The sequence below is a fragment of the Thermobia domestica genome, chromosome 4 (assembly GCF_964235325.1).
Source record: "Thermobia domestica chromosome 4, izTheDome1.hap1.1, whole genome shotgun sequence".
NCBI lineage: Eukaryota > Metazoa > Arthropoda > Insecta > Zygentoma > Lepismatidae > Thermobia > Thermobia domestica.
In genome coordinates, this window is record NC_137457.1 from 229,308,604 (window position 1) to 229,325,637 (window position 17,034).

Genomic DNA, 17,034 nt, shown 5'->3' on the forward strand with positions numbered 1-17,034 from the left:
ACACAACGGGCATGAAGGTGTCCGCCATTTTGTATTGGTTCCAGATATCGACTTAATACAAACGAATTATTGTTACCTGGTAGAAACCCTATCAATTCATATTCATTTAGACCAATTTTTATTTGGCAGATTATCCGAGACTCCCTACGCTCCTTTGGGGAATCCCTTGCGCGTGCATGGTAGGATTGTGAAACATGTAAAATTTAATACAGCATGTATGACTTCTTCAGTGAATTTTTTACCCGCCGTCTCTACGTTGGATAGTTTCGGAACTATTGGCGTCCGAAAGTCATTTTCCCACGCTTTCGGCACCTTGTAGATCTGAAACTATGTCCGATAGCCGAAAGTTCAAGAGAACTTTTTTTCTTGTCTCACTTTCAGGAATCATCTCCCAAGAGTTGTAACACTTATTTTGCAACACCCGATATATACAATTCTCCAAGTTTTTTTCGTTTTGTTCATGAAATGGTTATCAATATTTGTTATCAAATGTAACAGAATGCAAAAGAACTTCCACTTCCCGAGCCCCCTACCAACTGGGAAGAGATATGGCCAAAAGACTCTGATGATGATCATGACCTTGATGAACCATCGACATCAACATGTACATCCAAGGATCCAACGTTCATCCCTGACTGTGTTCGCGAGCCACATTTCATCCGGCAAAGTGAACTTAATGACCTAGTCCGTGATTTGCACCTGACGAAACAAGAGGCGGAACTTCTGGGATCAAGGCTCCAGCAGTGGAACTTATTGGATGCAGAAACGAACATATCAGTGTACAGGAAAAGGCATGTTCAATTTTCAAGCTATTTCTCAATGCAAGATAATGTGTGCGTATGTACGGATATAAATGGGTTGATGGCGGAGCTAGGAATTCCTTACGTTCCAGAAGAATGGAGGTTATTTATCGACGCGTCAAAGGTCAGCCTTAAAGCTGTCCTTTTACATAATGGAAATAAAAAACCTTCTATACCACTTGCGCACTCAGTGAAGATTAAGGAATCCTATGACACCATGTCAACTTTGCTAAATCTTATAAATTACAAGGACCATTGTTGGCAAATATGTTGTGATCTCAAGGTAGTTGGTATTTTATTGGGACTGCAGTGCGGTTACACGAAGTACCAATGTTTTTTATGTTTATGGGATAGCCGAGCTGATCACAAACATTATGAAGTGAAGGAATGGGAACCTAGAGTGAATTACGTACCTGGAGAATGCAACGTCAAATACGCTCCTTTGGTAGATCCTAATAAGATATTACTACCGCCACTTCATATCAAGTTAGGACTTATGAAAAACTTTGTCAAAGCCATGGACACATCTGGTGAAGGTTTCAAGTATTTGCGAGATAAGTTCCCTAACCTGAGTGATGCTAAGATTTCAGCGGGAGTGTTTATTAGTCCCCAAATTAGGAAATTAATGCTTGATGATAGCTTTGACAGAAAGTTAAACAGTGCTGAGCTAGCTGCCTGGACAGCATTTAAGTGTGTTGTGCGCAACTTTCTGGGCAATAACAAAGCTGAGAGTTACACAGAAATCGTACAGGACATGATACAGAAATACAAAGAGTTGGGTTGTAGGATGTCTTTAAAAATCCACTCTTTGCACTCCCACCTCAGCTTCTTTCCTGCTAACCTAGGTGCTCTCAGCGACGAACAGGGGGAAAGATTCCACCAAGATATAATGGCAATGGAGAAAAGGTACCAGGGACGCTGGGATCCTTCAATGATGGGGGACTATTGTTGGGGTCTTGTTAGAGAATGCAACATTTCTTACAAAAGAAGGAAGTAGTGTACGTTTTTGTAACCCAATGGAAGTTTCATATATTGTGATAGTTTTGATTGTCTTTTCATGACCTTTTGGTACATTTGTATTATTGTTTATTGTAAATTGTCACACTTGTAAATTATATTGTATTATATTTTATATATGTGTTTGTGGTAATAAAGCAAAACGTTTTACCTCAACTTAAGAGATCTGAAAGCATTACTATAAGGTGCAATAAACAGTACACACAGTATACATACAAACATATTTATTTCTCTAGAAAGAATAAAGCGATTATTACGAAACTTGGAGGGTTTGTTAAATATGAATCAAAGTATACTTAGGTATAATTTCTATGTTAGTATATGCAAGGGGACAAGATCTTGGGGTGTAAAATAAAGGAAAAGGGAAATTTTTGAGGGATTTTCCCGAAAATCCCTATGTTACGGGAAAATCGTACGTGATGGAGAAAAACCGAGTGCATATTCGAATTCAGCGCAAAAAGTTCCTTTAAGAACAGGTATTTCCTTTTATGTAACAAAACCTTTGATAACTAGTGTTATTATTTTCTTCTTTTTAACGTCCACAATTAATGTTCATTTCCTACACTATTTATGTTATTTTATACTTTATTTGATTCATTGTAATAGACTCGTCCATTATATTTCACTGAGGAGTATTTTCCAGACCGTCGGATCAAGGCAGGGGCGGCTGCCAAGGGAAGACACGTCCAATGGCAGCTCTAAAGGGAAGTCAAATCCGGTAGCGGTTTCAAATTATGAACTATTACAAAACGTAGTGTAACCTGTGCACATCAACCATCGGATTCTGGTGCAGTATGAAACACACCAGGAATAAACGAAAGTTGAAGAATGATAGAACATGTTAAAATTTTAAAGACAAGTATAACTAAGGTAAACCGATCTGGTCACCCATCAACATCGTGAAGGAAAGAACACATCCAGACGGTGGATGTCTTTATCAGGGAAAACTATTGCTCTCGTTAGGACAAATGTAGCCAATCCTGGTTATCAGTAACGGATCTCATAAATCATACTGCATAATGACTTCGCGTAGCGTATATTTTATGTATATCTGTAAACAAATAGCTTACAGCCCAGTATAAGCAGCAGCAAGTAAATGTTGTGACCAGGTTCCTACAACGTTACGTAAAGTCAGTATCTTGGAGTGAATCGTGACTGACGATCATATACAAGTCCACTGACACGAGCTGGAAAGCAAGATAGAAACTATGGGATGAAAACATGTGTCTTCCTTGTTCACAAAAATTTCAAATTCCAGCAGTCCACCGAGAAATTGATTCTAATGTTGACTCTGGACGTGAAGGGACTTATTCTAACGACATATCAAAGTCCGAATAATACTGTGAGCAGTACAACGTATTGTACATCACTAAAAAACCAATTGAGATATGTGTTCGAGACATAAAAGGATTGTTGTCTAAAGGGGCTCTACTGTTACGAAATACATAAACATATACAGCAACTTCAACGGTAGATACCGTGTAATGCTGAAGGATTTTAATTGCTTTCGAATCCATCTTACATCCGGATCTCGTACTAACCAAGTACCTCATCTTCAGACTCATCAAATGGACGTTACGCAGTAGCAGGTTCAACTCAGATGGTAAGAAGAGTTTTTCATAGTTTCTATATCTCGACTCCATATATCAAAATACGGAGTCATAATACATTCATTGAAATTTTTACGCTTTAGATACAATATCAGTTCACTCCTAAATATAAGGTCTTTTGTTCTAAATGCAATCCAGCTTAGCTTAATGTGTCTGTTTATACTTTTAATCCTGGATGCACACAACGGTGCTGTGGCACCCCATCAATTCTTTATTTGTGTATAGATGTCACATTGCGTGTTGATTGATTAGCATTTTGCAGTTTTGCCACACTTGGTACAATTGTACCAAATTCAGCCCTTTTTGTCATTCATCCGCCCGTTGGTACCACACTGGCATTTTCAGCCTTTTTTTGTGAAAAAGTTGGTACAATTCTACCCAATTCAGCACCATTTAAGAAATACTTGTCACATTTTCAAAAATGTCAGTAAGACTTTTCCTACATTTCACTTTACTCATACTGTGTGTTGGACTCTTTAAAAAATGCTGTTGAACATTCATTCAGTGACGTACCGCATAACGCTACGAACTATGTTTCGAATATTCGTAATTCAAACTACACTGGGAAACAACGCTAGATGGGCGCATTCGCGCCGCGCATGAAAGAGACGAGAAATTTTAGCTTGAAATCTTAATAAATAAATAAATATAAAAAAACACACACATACACGTTGAATCAACTGTTAAATATTCTTAATAAGACGAGGTGTGCTCTAATAACTATAATTTATGTATCGTTGCAAAGACTCTACACCAAGTTTGTTCGGGTCTCCTATTTGGATGTTTTTAAAAAGTAATTTTTAAAAAGAGCACTTTCGTGATTTACACTCTTGGAAGAGGGGCGGGGGGAAGTATTATAGAATTTTACCTCTTTTAGTTTCGTGTCATATATCACATTTTAGAGCCATATATCACACTGGTATAAAATAATGAATTCGGTCTTTGTGTTTCAATTTGGTACTATTTTTCAGCCCACTTCAGAGCTAGGACTGTGGCAACACTGGCATTTTGTACTCCAAGTCAATGTCATAATCTACTGGTGTGTTGACGCGCTTTTCCTGACTTGAAATTTTATTGGTTTTTCAAAGCGTGTTTACCTTGGAGTATCCTGGCACCCCATCTACATTGCTTAATGTTTTATTTTATTATTAGAAATTCTGTAATAACCAGTGGTGCTATTCAGCTGGTTCGCACCGGCGAACCTGTTGTTAAAATATTTCGAGATCGCAAAACCGTTTGTTATACCCAGCCATAAACACACGCAAACACAAACATGCAAGACCTAGTCAAGAGTGAAAGAAAGAAGCCAAACAAATTTGTGAAAACACCTCTATTTTTCCGCTCGCTTGCATTGTTGTGAAAGCAAGGAACTTTGAATTATTTCAATTCAATGGGCAGACAGAAATTTGAATACGAATTCCGGAATTTCGTCCGGAATATTGGGACTTGTGAGTGTAATGAATGTGATACGTATATAATGCTTATTACGTGTGTTACCTATTTGTTTTTGTACGATTCCGATATCTTCATCAGTTCCGGAGATAGGCTATGTATCTCCGAAGCAATGATTGGTAGATAGATAGATAGATAGATAGATAGATAGATAGATAGATAGATAGATAGATAGATAGATAGATAGATAGATAGATAGATAGATAGATAGATATGGATATAGATATAGATATACACGAGGCGTATTCCAAATGTCCGTTTGATGATTTAAAAAAAAAAAACAGGTGCTTGTACGAAACGGTATTTATTGCCAGAAATAGGTGCCTACGGACAGAGCCACTTTACTTTTCCACATAATCACCATGCCGTTAAAAAACACTCTTCGTAACGCTGCATCATCTTCTGTAAACCCTCTGAAGTTTGCCTCCTGGGATTGGAATCAGTTGGTAACGGCAGTCTTGAGATTCTGGTCGTTTCCAAACTGTTGTCCACCAAGCCACCGTTTCAAATGCAAGAAGAAGTAATCGTTGGGGGCAAGGTCGGGACTGTATTGAAGGTGATCAAACAGGTCCTAACGAAAATCTTGAATTCTCGACGAGGCAGCGGTATGAGGACGCGCATTGTCGTGAACGAGGATGATTCCGGACGGCAGTTTCCCGCAGCGTCGATTTTGAATCGCACGTCATACTTTGGTGAGCGTATCGCAGTACACGTCAGTGTAACTGTTCTTCCACCTTCCAAGAAATCAACCAACAGGACGCCCTTGTCTTCCCAAAAGACAATAGCCATCTAGTGCGGCGATTGCTTAAAACTTTTTGGTTTGCGGGAACCTGAATGGCGCCACTGCGTGGACTGTTGTTTCGATTCAGCGTTCGTGTATGACATCCACGTCTCGTCGCCCGTCACAATGTGTGAAAACAGATCTGTCGTCGATAGTGGTCTCCCTGTTATCGATAGCGATCCGAAAACTGTCGGGCAGTGCACATTCGTTGCTCTTTGTGCTGGTCCATTAGCATTTTAGGCATCCACCTTGCCCTCAACTTGTGAAAATCCTGTAGATTGTGGTTCGTGCAATGTGGAAAAAGTCATAAGCCAGAGAACTAGTCGTCAATTGTCGATCACTTCGCAGTTCTTGGTTCACTTGCTCCACGAGGTCATCCGTCAGAACACTAGGCCTGCCACTCCGTTCTTCATCGTGCACATTAGTGCCACTATTTTGAAACTCGCGACACCACTTGCGAAACTTTCCTGCAAATATTACTGTAGGTTCATACACTAAGCACAATTGCCGATGGATATCAGCAGCACAAGTTCCTTTTGCAAACAAAAATCGTATCACACCGCACACTTCACAACTAGCGGGAGCAACAATTCTCGCGGCTATTGCGATCTGGCTTTCACGACAGCCAAACTCCTACTGACTCAAGACAACCGCTGAGTGCTAACATTGGCGTTGCATGCTTGAAATTGTGTTCCAGCCTATCCCCATTTCATTACAAGTCGCAAGTCGACGCCCCTTACTTTCGGAATACGCGTCGTATATATATAGCGAGAGAGAGAGAGAGAACCGGTTGTTAAAAAAATAGAATAGCACCACTGGTAATAACTGTTTCTCTGTCTTAATATTCTGTACATCAGAAATTATTCCGAGGAATAAATTATTCTGACATTTCTTTTCTCTACTTTTTCAGTGGTGTTACCTTTAGGTACGTACTAGGCCAATGATGATGAAATTCATTATTATTATTATTATTATTATTATTATTATTATTATTATTATTATTTATTTTTATTATTATTATTTCCATATATATTTTATATATTTCGTTTACAATTGTGATTACAGAATTGTTTATACTAGGAAAAGGAACTCAACACAAGCTTGTAGGCAAATTTTACAATGCAAGACAATTTAACAATATATGTGCAGAAACATAGACTATGAGAACAATGATATTGGAAACATTTTACAAAATTTTTCATGATTTACAATTTTTCTTACATCAAGAACGCTTAAACTCTTCTCTGTCTCTTTACTTTTTTATTCGCCTGTCCTACGTGCCTCTTGTTTCGCTTTGCTGGCCTCAGAAAGTTTCCTAACATACATGACCCGTTCAGCATGATCGGAGATATTTTCCAAGAAACCAGAGCTCGCATATACACCTTTGTTCCCATACTGTTTGGCAGGTAATATTAAATCTTCTGCTTTCAATGGCTCCAACAGGTCATATTATGTCACTGTCTTGACATACGGTACAGCATTCTGACGTAATTTTTCATATAAACTTATGGACTGTGAGCTGTCTCTCCATACTTCTTGCTCGGTTGTTACATAAATTGTTGCACCAATGATTTGTTTTTACTCCAAACCTCCCTTCTCTGCAATCACTGAAGAAAGATCTCTTTTAGCTCTTTACCAGTGGGTAACGTTTCCATAATAGTCGACACGTTCCCACGTTGAATGGCTATGGTAATGCATTGAATCGGGAAAGATTTTGCTTGAGTATCTCCTGGTTTAATTGATAGATGGTTGACGATTTCATTTATAAATTTGAAGCCGCCTTCTTCCTTAGAACCGCTAGACTCAATTGCTATTGCAACAAAGCAATAGTTATCGATAGATTACTATATTTATTCCTTTTTTCTTTTGCTCTTCGAGCAGCTAAGAGTCCAGCTTGTACTGAGGAATATTGAAGGTTGGAGGGAGCATAAGTGTCTGAACATGTGAAATCTCAAATCAATGTCTTTCCTTTCTTCCATGGTACTACTGTCATACTATCAGGTCTTTTTCCGTCTGAACGGCTACATCCATTCGGTACCCTCACTGCTGGGAGACCCGCAGTTATTAAAGCTCTTAATATTATATCATTCACACTAGAGTGACGTGAAGTTGAATATTTGTCAGGTGCTTGCTGTATATGATGTTTTTATTCTTAAATTTATGAACTGTGGTATTCAACTGCTTTGAATAAAGTTGATAATCTCTTTGTTTAGATTCCGCTTATTGATTATCTTACCTGTATTTACTTAATCGTGAATATACCATATCATAATTGTTCATGAATTTTGATTCAAGTTCTTGACGGAGATTAGTAAATACAGTAGACTCCGGACTATCCAGTTCGCGACTATCTGGCCTAGTTCCCAAAAGAAAGAAAGAAAAAGAAATAAGAGAAAAACTTCAGTAACAGAGTGAGGAATAATTTTGGACGACCTACAAGACTTGTAATGTCTTCATAAAAACAGAACAGAAAAATACTCATCTATCCAGCACTTTTTCAAAAAAACTAAAACTTACCTTCTTTTAGGTCTACCATTTCACACTTGTGTAGTCATTTATTAATGAACAGTTAAAACAACTTTAAATCATTTATTTAAGAATAAGACATGTTTTACGATAATTTTGGTTTATTTAAAATTGTATTATACACTGTACATCATATTATGTTACCTGGAATTAAATTAGATATTATAAAATTTATTTTAAAATATGAACAATATTTTTATTCTAGGATTTCTTCCCTCTCAAATACATTTTGGAAACGCTCAGTTCAACATTTAACGAACGTTCATAAATTACTAGTCTGTACTAAGAGGTCAGAAAATATGAATAAAATCGGATTTTGGTATAAAAATTGTAACTCTATACATTACTACTATGGAACTAAACTAACTAACTCATTGGCTTATGGAACCCCGATGTTCAATGCCGCGTTCACAAAAGCTTTCCATTGACTTCTGTCCTTAGCCAATTGGATCCCGTTTCTGCTTTGTACTCCTATTCCTGCAAGTTCAATTCTCCTCCTATTATTCTCCCATCTGTACCTAGGTCTTCCTGATGGGCATTTTTTGATTGGATTCCAGTAAAAACTTTGAAAACGTTCCTACTTTCATTCATATTACTCTGGAACTTATCACATAAATAACTAACACTTTCTGACTAGAGCTTAATACACTATTTTATTAAAACTAAAATAAAGTGTTACAGATTCAATTTTATTTCAGTTTGAGTAAATAAGTGTATGAAGCTCCGGTCAGAAAATGTTAATTATATATATACAAAGTGTGTTTTGAATGATATAGGTGGGATAAGAAATGAATAATTATAGAGCTTTTTGCCTATGGGCTTGTTTTGCTCTCCGAGTTCCCCTCCCGCCAAATTAGGCGAGATAGTCAGTAGTCTACTGTAGTTCATTGTTAAAAGTAACGAATTCAGTTGTTCGTAAATCTGTATCTTACCACATGTGATAAATGTTTCTTTCTTAATATGAAAGAATTTAACTAAAATCAGAATAATGCTGAACAATCATCTACATCAGTGGTCTTGAACCTTTTTCGTATGGCGGGCCATTTTCATATTCATAAAATACTGCCGGGCCGCACCGTTCCGGTCAAGTCCACAAGGTAATTGCAATATATATATAAATATATATGCTGTTATTCAGTAAGGAAAAAATACTGCTTGTTTTTTCACATTAAACATAAATGTAAATTCACAAGTAGAAAGTTCAATTGCAAATCGTAAATTACTCGTAACAGTTGAAACGAACTGTTTAAATTTTTCTAAATTATTAATTATTATAAATAATATATAAGAAACAAATATAGTTAAACTTTTTCTAACTAAAAATTATTTTCCCAAAAAGTTATTTGTATTTTTAGTGAGAACATTGAGATTGATTTTTCTTTACTAACATATCAATATTTGTCATACATTTACTACTCTTTTTTTTTCAGACAACGTAAGGGCAGATTGACAAGTTGAAAGCTCACACACAAATTGTATATTTCTTGCAACAACAGAAACTATATTAAATGCTAAATTATTAATTATTGTACATCTAACATAGGAAACAAGCGTAATAAAACTTTTTCATGCCAAACTAAAAATAATTTCTCCACTTACACACACATACACATACACAAATCGTCATTTTTACAATCAGTGAGAACTCTGTGATTGCATGTTTTTCACTACCATGTCAATATTTGCCTTGAAATTGGATGATGCTATTCTCAGACAGTTTTCAAGATGTGCATCAGTCATTCGATTGCGTAACTTTGATTTCACATTTTTCATTTTGGAAAAGAGCTGTTCACATGTATAAGTTGTACCAAACAGAGAGGCAATCAAAAGGGTATGATTGCATAAAACTGGGAATTCATCGTCTTTCACATATTTGGAGTAAAACTCAATCAAGTCCATAGTGTTGAATTTTCCTTTGAGTACACTGCATCTCAATTAGTTCCATTTACATGTTACCTGGGGCACTTTCGACATCAACAGTGAATGGGCTGGAGAATATCTGAAACATGTTGCTCTGTGACCGGAGATCTTGAAATCTTGTAGAGAATTCATGCCTTAGCGCTGACACAGCTTCAGCATACTTCTCACTGTCTTGAACCTTCTGCTGCGACAGCACTGGAAAGTATGAGATCGCCCGATCGAATTATTAAGGCCCGACAGCATATTTCCATTCTAAACATTGTTTGAAGTATTACTGTCTGGGGAAAAGGAGAGATCTTTGGTTCGTTCCAGTCAATTCCTGACTACCAGTAGTTAAAGTTTTTATCTTTTGGTTGGGATACAGTTACTATTAATGCGGAAATGAAATTTACGGCCTTGTACTTCTAAAAATAGAAACAATAAGAAAGGGGGAAGGTAATTATATGGCAGAATTGTCTGGAAAAGGTTAAAATCTTGGCTCGGTCCTCCTTTGTATTTCAATTTTAAACATAAGGTGGCCGGTTTTTAGAAGTATAACGGTGTAAATCCAGTTTTCGCATCATAAGGAAATATATTTGAGAGAACAAGCCAAACTTGAACTATCCTGTTGTGAGGAATTGACTGGAACGAACCAAGGTTCTCATCTTCCTCCAGACAGTATATCTCAAATAATGTACAGAATGGAAATATGTGGCCCGGCAAGAGTCATAATTTATCATTTCTCTTTTACCAGTTTCTCCTAAACGGAAGAAGGTGATGCAATGTAACTTACCATGACTACAGGTAATATTTTAGTGGGCCGCGGGTTGAAGATCCCTTATTACAAAAAAGAGAGTTGAGTTGATTTTGAGTTTAACGCCCCTTTCCAGCAGCGAGGCTATATGAGACGTGGACCTACTGATTAACGTGGAATCCGAACCACATGAGCTCCCGCCGGGAATCGAACTCGGGACTCCCTTGCCGAAGGCGCAGAAATTATAGTAAATCTCGGCCAGTTGTTGATTTGCATCTGAGGATTATTTATATATATAAAATTCCAATAATGTCTGACAGGACCTTGTTTATTATTTAATTTTTAATCAAGGAATTTTTGTTTTCTCTTTTCTTCGATACACTGATAGCGTATGTGCCCTTGACATGGTAGACGGCTTCGATTCCTGGCGGAAGCTCATGTGGGTCCAATCCCTTCGTAACCTGGTATCTCCAAATTTCTTATAGCATCGCTGCTCCTGGGTACGGTAAAGTCATTTCCAATCAATCTTTGGCACATTGTTTGGAAAGGGGAAGTTGTGAAAAAGAAATTTTAATTGGTGTTATTCGATCTTCGCAAGCTTCTTAGGCAGCTAAGTCACACTTTGTTTTTAATTCCAACATGTCTTCTAGGTCATAGGAAGGTGGAAAGAATACGTTAACCCTTTGGGGATCCCATGGTACAATTTGTACCATACGGGGTGTTTCATGGTACATTGTGTTATAACTCTCCTATTTGAGCTTTTTTGTCCGTTTTTTTTTTTTTGTTTTGTTGAGGCATGTCATTGATTTTATTCAAAAAAAGATATTATTTTGGTAAAGGAAAGTATATTTAATAAAATTGAATGTTAAGAAACTAAGTGTTATCACGTAATGTAAACACGTGTGTGTGTTTATGTGTTGACATCAATGTTGTGTGTATGTAATGAATGTTCTACGGCTAGACGCTTGGTTGTCAATTTGTAAGATATTGTAATTTGTATTTGTAATGTTTTGAATTGTCATCAGATTGTCACATGGTAACATTGACACACTTTGACTGTGATATAATCGTTGAGTTCGCAGAAATTTGTAAGTCTGAGAATTTGATCACGATGTAATTCGGGTGAAACCAACGTTTTACCAATAGCTGAGATATACAGAAAGTCGACGAGAATGAATTCCAAGATGTCTGGAATCTTCGTATAAAACCTTATAGTTTTTAGAGATTGAGATCAGTCTCAAGGGGCAGTCTCAAGGATCCGTCTAAGAGATCATCATACGCCGAGTAGTAACATAGTTGCTCATGTCACAGTAGTCACTTCTCTGTGATTTTAAGTCCAGTATTAGATCAGGAGATCTAAGAGTTCAGCAGACCATTATAGTGGATAATGGTACACAATAGTCAACCATTCTAGACTATTGGCAGCAATATAGAGATCGTCCAGAACATCGATAGCAGTTCCAGTCATCAGCTGTATAAAGGTACGTGTATCTCAGCTATGTTTGAGTTCATCGTGGTTAACTTCCTAGCTGCTTAAAGATATGTGATTTTGCGATTATATTCAGTCGACGATCAATCACAACAATACACAAGCTTAATGAAAATACAAAGTTTTAGTTCAAAGTCAATTAATGTGGTTTCTTTCCGTCATCCTGTACCTACTCATTCTAGATGGTGAGTAGCAGCGATCTTCGACCGTCATTTTACATTTCATCCCCATGCTATATAGGCACGACGGTGGAAGGTTGTTATGGTAGAGATGCTGGTTTTTGTAGCGATTCCAGGGCAGTTTTACGGTGGAGATATTTTGGTTCGATTTCCGAACAGTGCTAAAAAGTAGGTTGCACCAAGCTTATGGTGAAAATAGCTATGACTCGAATCCCGAAACGGAATAATTTTAGATTTAAGAATATATTTTATTAGGTTATGGTTAAGTTCGGTTTATATTTAAGTAATTTAGTATGTTAAGAGTTTGTATTATAATCGTTCACCACTTAAAGACGAGATATGGTTCGGATCTCGAATGACTAAAGGCAAATTGACTCAAGTAGAATAAGTAATACGTTAACCCTCACCACCCACCCTCACTTCGAAATTAAAGTTGAATTAAGTATTAAGTTAAATGAATGAAAGAACTGTGTTGACTAGAGCACAGAAAGCGAGTAAGGGAATAAATATTGATGTGAATTTATTTGGTGTGAGGACACCAGAAAGACAAAATACTGCTTGTAGTCACGATAAAGTCGCGAGCCCTAAAATTGTTTTGAGTAAAGAACCAGTTTTTAATTTCCCAAGTAGTCCGGTGACGAAATCTGTATCGGAAGACTTTCCGTCAATCATAACTTTAGATCCGAAATTAGTAAATAGTGAAAATAAGAATTTTACTATGGCGTCTAACATTACGTTTTACGCAGATATTAATAAATTGCCTAAATTCGATCTCAAGAACGATAATGACATCGTGTCGTTTTTCGATGAATTCGACGATGCTTGTCAAATGGCAGGCATCGCCGAAAGCAAACGAAAGGAGTTACTGCCCAATATTTTCAAAGGAGTAGGGAGGCAATGGATAAAGTTGTTCCTGAAACGGAGAAATATGGTAGAAATACAGTATAAACAATTGCAGTCTGAAATAGTAGACGAGTTTACGAAATCTAATGTAACTATAGACATTGAAGATAGAATTAAGGAGCGGTTACAGCATGAAGACGAAGCTGTAATTAATTACGTTTATGACATGCTCGTTCTTTGTGAACGACTAGATTCAAAAATGAATGATATCAAGAAGATAGGTATTATAGTTGGAGGTCTACATCCATACTATATGGAAAAGGTAGGAACGCGTGAATATTCTAGCTTAGACAAATTCGTGGAGGATTTGCAAAAGATAGAAAAGAATAAGTGTAAAATAGCAAAGCGTGTAAAAAAGGAATCCGGCAAAGTTACAATTAAAGATCTTGTAAAGAAAATTAGAGAGCAGGTAGAAGATGAGGAGAGCGGATCTGATTCAGATCATGTGGTTGTGAGAAAACATAAAGAAGAAAGTAAGATTAAACAGGAACCTCCGAGTGTTACACAAATCGCGGAATTAGAAAAGAAAATAGACAAATTACAGTTAGCATTGTCGGCAAAAACACAAGACGACGAGAAACAAGAGAATAACGCGAGAAAACAAGGGAAAAATCAGTATTATAGGAATAATAAGCAGAATAGAGGTGGTTATCGAAATAATTACCGTGGAAATGGAAATAGGAATAAGAATTGGCACAGTAATAGTGATAGGAATCAAAACAACAATAGAGGTAATAACCGTTATTACAGTAAGCGTGGTAATCGAGGAAATTTTTGGAGAAACAATAGAGGACGTGGTCAGCAAGGAAACTGGCAAGGGAATTGTCAGAATTCGTGTTGTCACCAGTCTTATAATTTCGAAAACCCGAATCAGCAGAGATTTGTGCAAGTGGTACCGGCACAAGTAAATGGTACTACTTATTATCAAACACCAGGCTCGAGTACTTTAAACGGAACACATCTGTAAATGGGAGAGGCGCATTTACAGGCAATCGAAATGTCCGAATAAGAGAAATAATTGCCTCAGTGAATTTAGACAACAACATGGTATATTTACCATTAGAAATAGATGATAGGAAGATCAAAGCGTTACTCGATAGTGGGTCGCAAATTTCAATTATAAACGAGAAATTAGTGCCACCGAGTGCAAAAATAATCCCACAGCAAACTAAGATCAAAGGGATCACGCAGAACACGCTGGTAATTAACAAATTAGCCATAATTAAGTTCAAAATTTTAAATCAAACGTTTCATCAGGCTTTTAGAATAATAAAAGACTTCCCATATCAAATGTTGATTGGGAATGACTTTTTGCAAACACAAAATTGTAGAATTGATTATGGAGCTAGTAAAATTATTGTTCAAAGATTTGGGAAACCAATTAAACATTGTCGAAACGATCAGGAAACCAGAACAGTTTCTGATAATGTTGCAATTAGCATTAAATCAAGTTTAAAGCCAAAATGGGTTCTTGGTCATAGGGTGAAGTTGTTACCAAGAACTAGGACAACTGTCGAGGTTAACCTAGTTCATTCTTGGGAGAACAATGAATTTCTATTAGAGCCAGATAAGCTATTAGAGTCTCAATATAACATATTTGTACCTAGAGTAATTTTGTCGAATGAAAATAAGTGTCTAGAAGTAATCAATCCGTCAAATAAGACGATAATGTTGACAAAAAATTTAAAAATTGGAGATGCAGAAGCATGCATGAATGAATCGGAATTAAGAAAAGAAGGATTATCAGAAGATGAAATTGAAGAGGTGTTAGAGGCGAGAAAAAACTACGATAAATCACGGTTAAAATTTGGCAATAATACTAAACCAGAAATCAAAAAGAAATTAGAGAAATTGTGCTACGATTACGCAGATGTTTTTGCGTGGCGAGAAAACGAATTAGGAAGAGTCAAGGGAGTAGAGCATAAGATAGAGTTGGAAACGGAAGTTCCGTTTCGACGTCAACAGTATCCAATACCGATAGCTATGAAAGATAAAGTGAAAGAACAGATAAACATTTTACTCGAACAAAACATCATCGAGGAAAGTAATAGCTCGTATAACTCACCTATGTTGTTCGTAAAGAAGCCAAACGGATCGATTAGGGCCTGTTTGGACTGTAGAATGCTGAATCGGCACGTACGGTTCCATTCCGTGGCGTTGCCGCCTATCCATCAAATTCTTACAAGTATGGGTGGTCACAAATACTTTAGTGTATTGGACATTAAGAGTGCCTATCATACGGTAACAATTTCTAAGGATTCTAGGAAGTATACTGCATTCAATATTCCTGGCGTAGGAGCGTATCAATACTCGAAATTACCAATGGGATACGTCCAATCTCCCGCTATATATACAAAGATCATGGCAATGACATTAGCTAACGTTCATCCGGAGGCGGTGTCATTTTACATGGATGATATATTTATATATTTAAATAATCAGGAGAAAATGGTATCTGTGTTACACTCAGTCTTTCAAAGGTTAAGGAAATATGGGTTAAAGTTATCTGTAGAGAAGTGTCATTTCATGGAAGAGAAGGTAATGGCTTTAGGTCACATTGTGAGCGAAGCTGGTTACGAAATCAGTCCTAAAGTGATTCAAGCGATAAAAGCTTGTAGGCCACCTACAAGCGCGAAAGAGTTGAAATCATTCCTTGGTTTGACTAATTATGTGAGGAAATTTTGTAAAAACTACGCGGAAATGACATCTAATTTTCAACAATTATTAAGAAAAAACCATAAATTTGTGTGGACGGAAGAACACCAACTTAGTTTTGAAAAACTAAAAGAATCGTTGATGAGTGCACCTTTATTGGCACCTTTCCGTGAAGAGTTGGAAACTAGAGTGTATACGGATGCATCTACAAAATCAATAGGGGCTGTACTAATGCAGAAACAATTGAGTGGAGAGTGGACACCTATAGCGTATTATAGCAGAGTATTGAGACCAAACGAAACACGAAGACATATAGTGGAACTAGAAATTTTGGCCGTGGTTAGTGCTTTCAAAGCATTTAACTATTATTTGTATAATAAAGAATTTGAGCTATACACTGATTGCAGGTGTATAAAATACCTTCAAACAACGCCAAAATTGTCGCCGAAACTGTTGCGGTATAGTCTAGAGATGGCGCAGTACCAGTACACGCCAGTACATTGTCCAGGAGAGAAAAATCCTAGCGATGTATTATCAAGAAACACGAACATCCAACCAACTGATGAAGACATCGATTTAGATGCATTACCAGTCAAGATGGAAGACCTTGAAGTCAACATCACGTTCGACGAAGATGTGAATGTGGCTGAGTTGCAACGGAAAGACCCTTTCTTTGGTTCAATAATGAAGGCTATAGAACATCCGGAAGAAGCAGATGAAAAATCAGAAAAACAGGCACGCTGGTATGAAATTAAGGACGGAAAACTTTTCAGAACTCAGAAGATGGCTAATGGGAAGAAATTCCTATTATGCATTCCTTTTTCTTTGAGGGAACAAGTTTTCAAAAACTTGCATTGTTCGATATACGGAGGAGGACATTATTCCTACACGAAGTGTTATAATCGAGCATTGAAATCCATCTATTTCCCAAACATGAAAAGATTTTTTCAAGAGAAGGTCAGCCAGTGC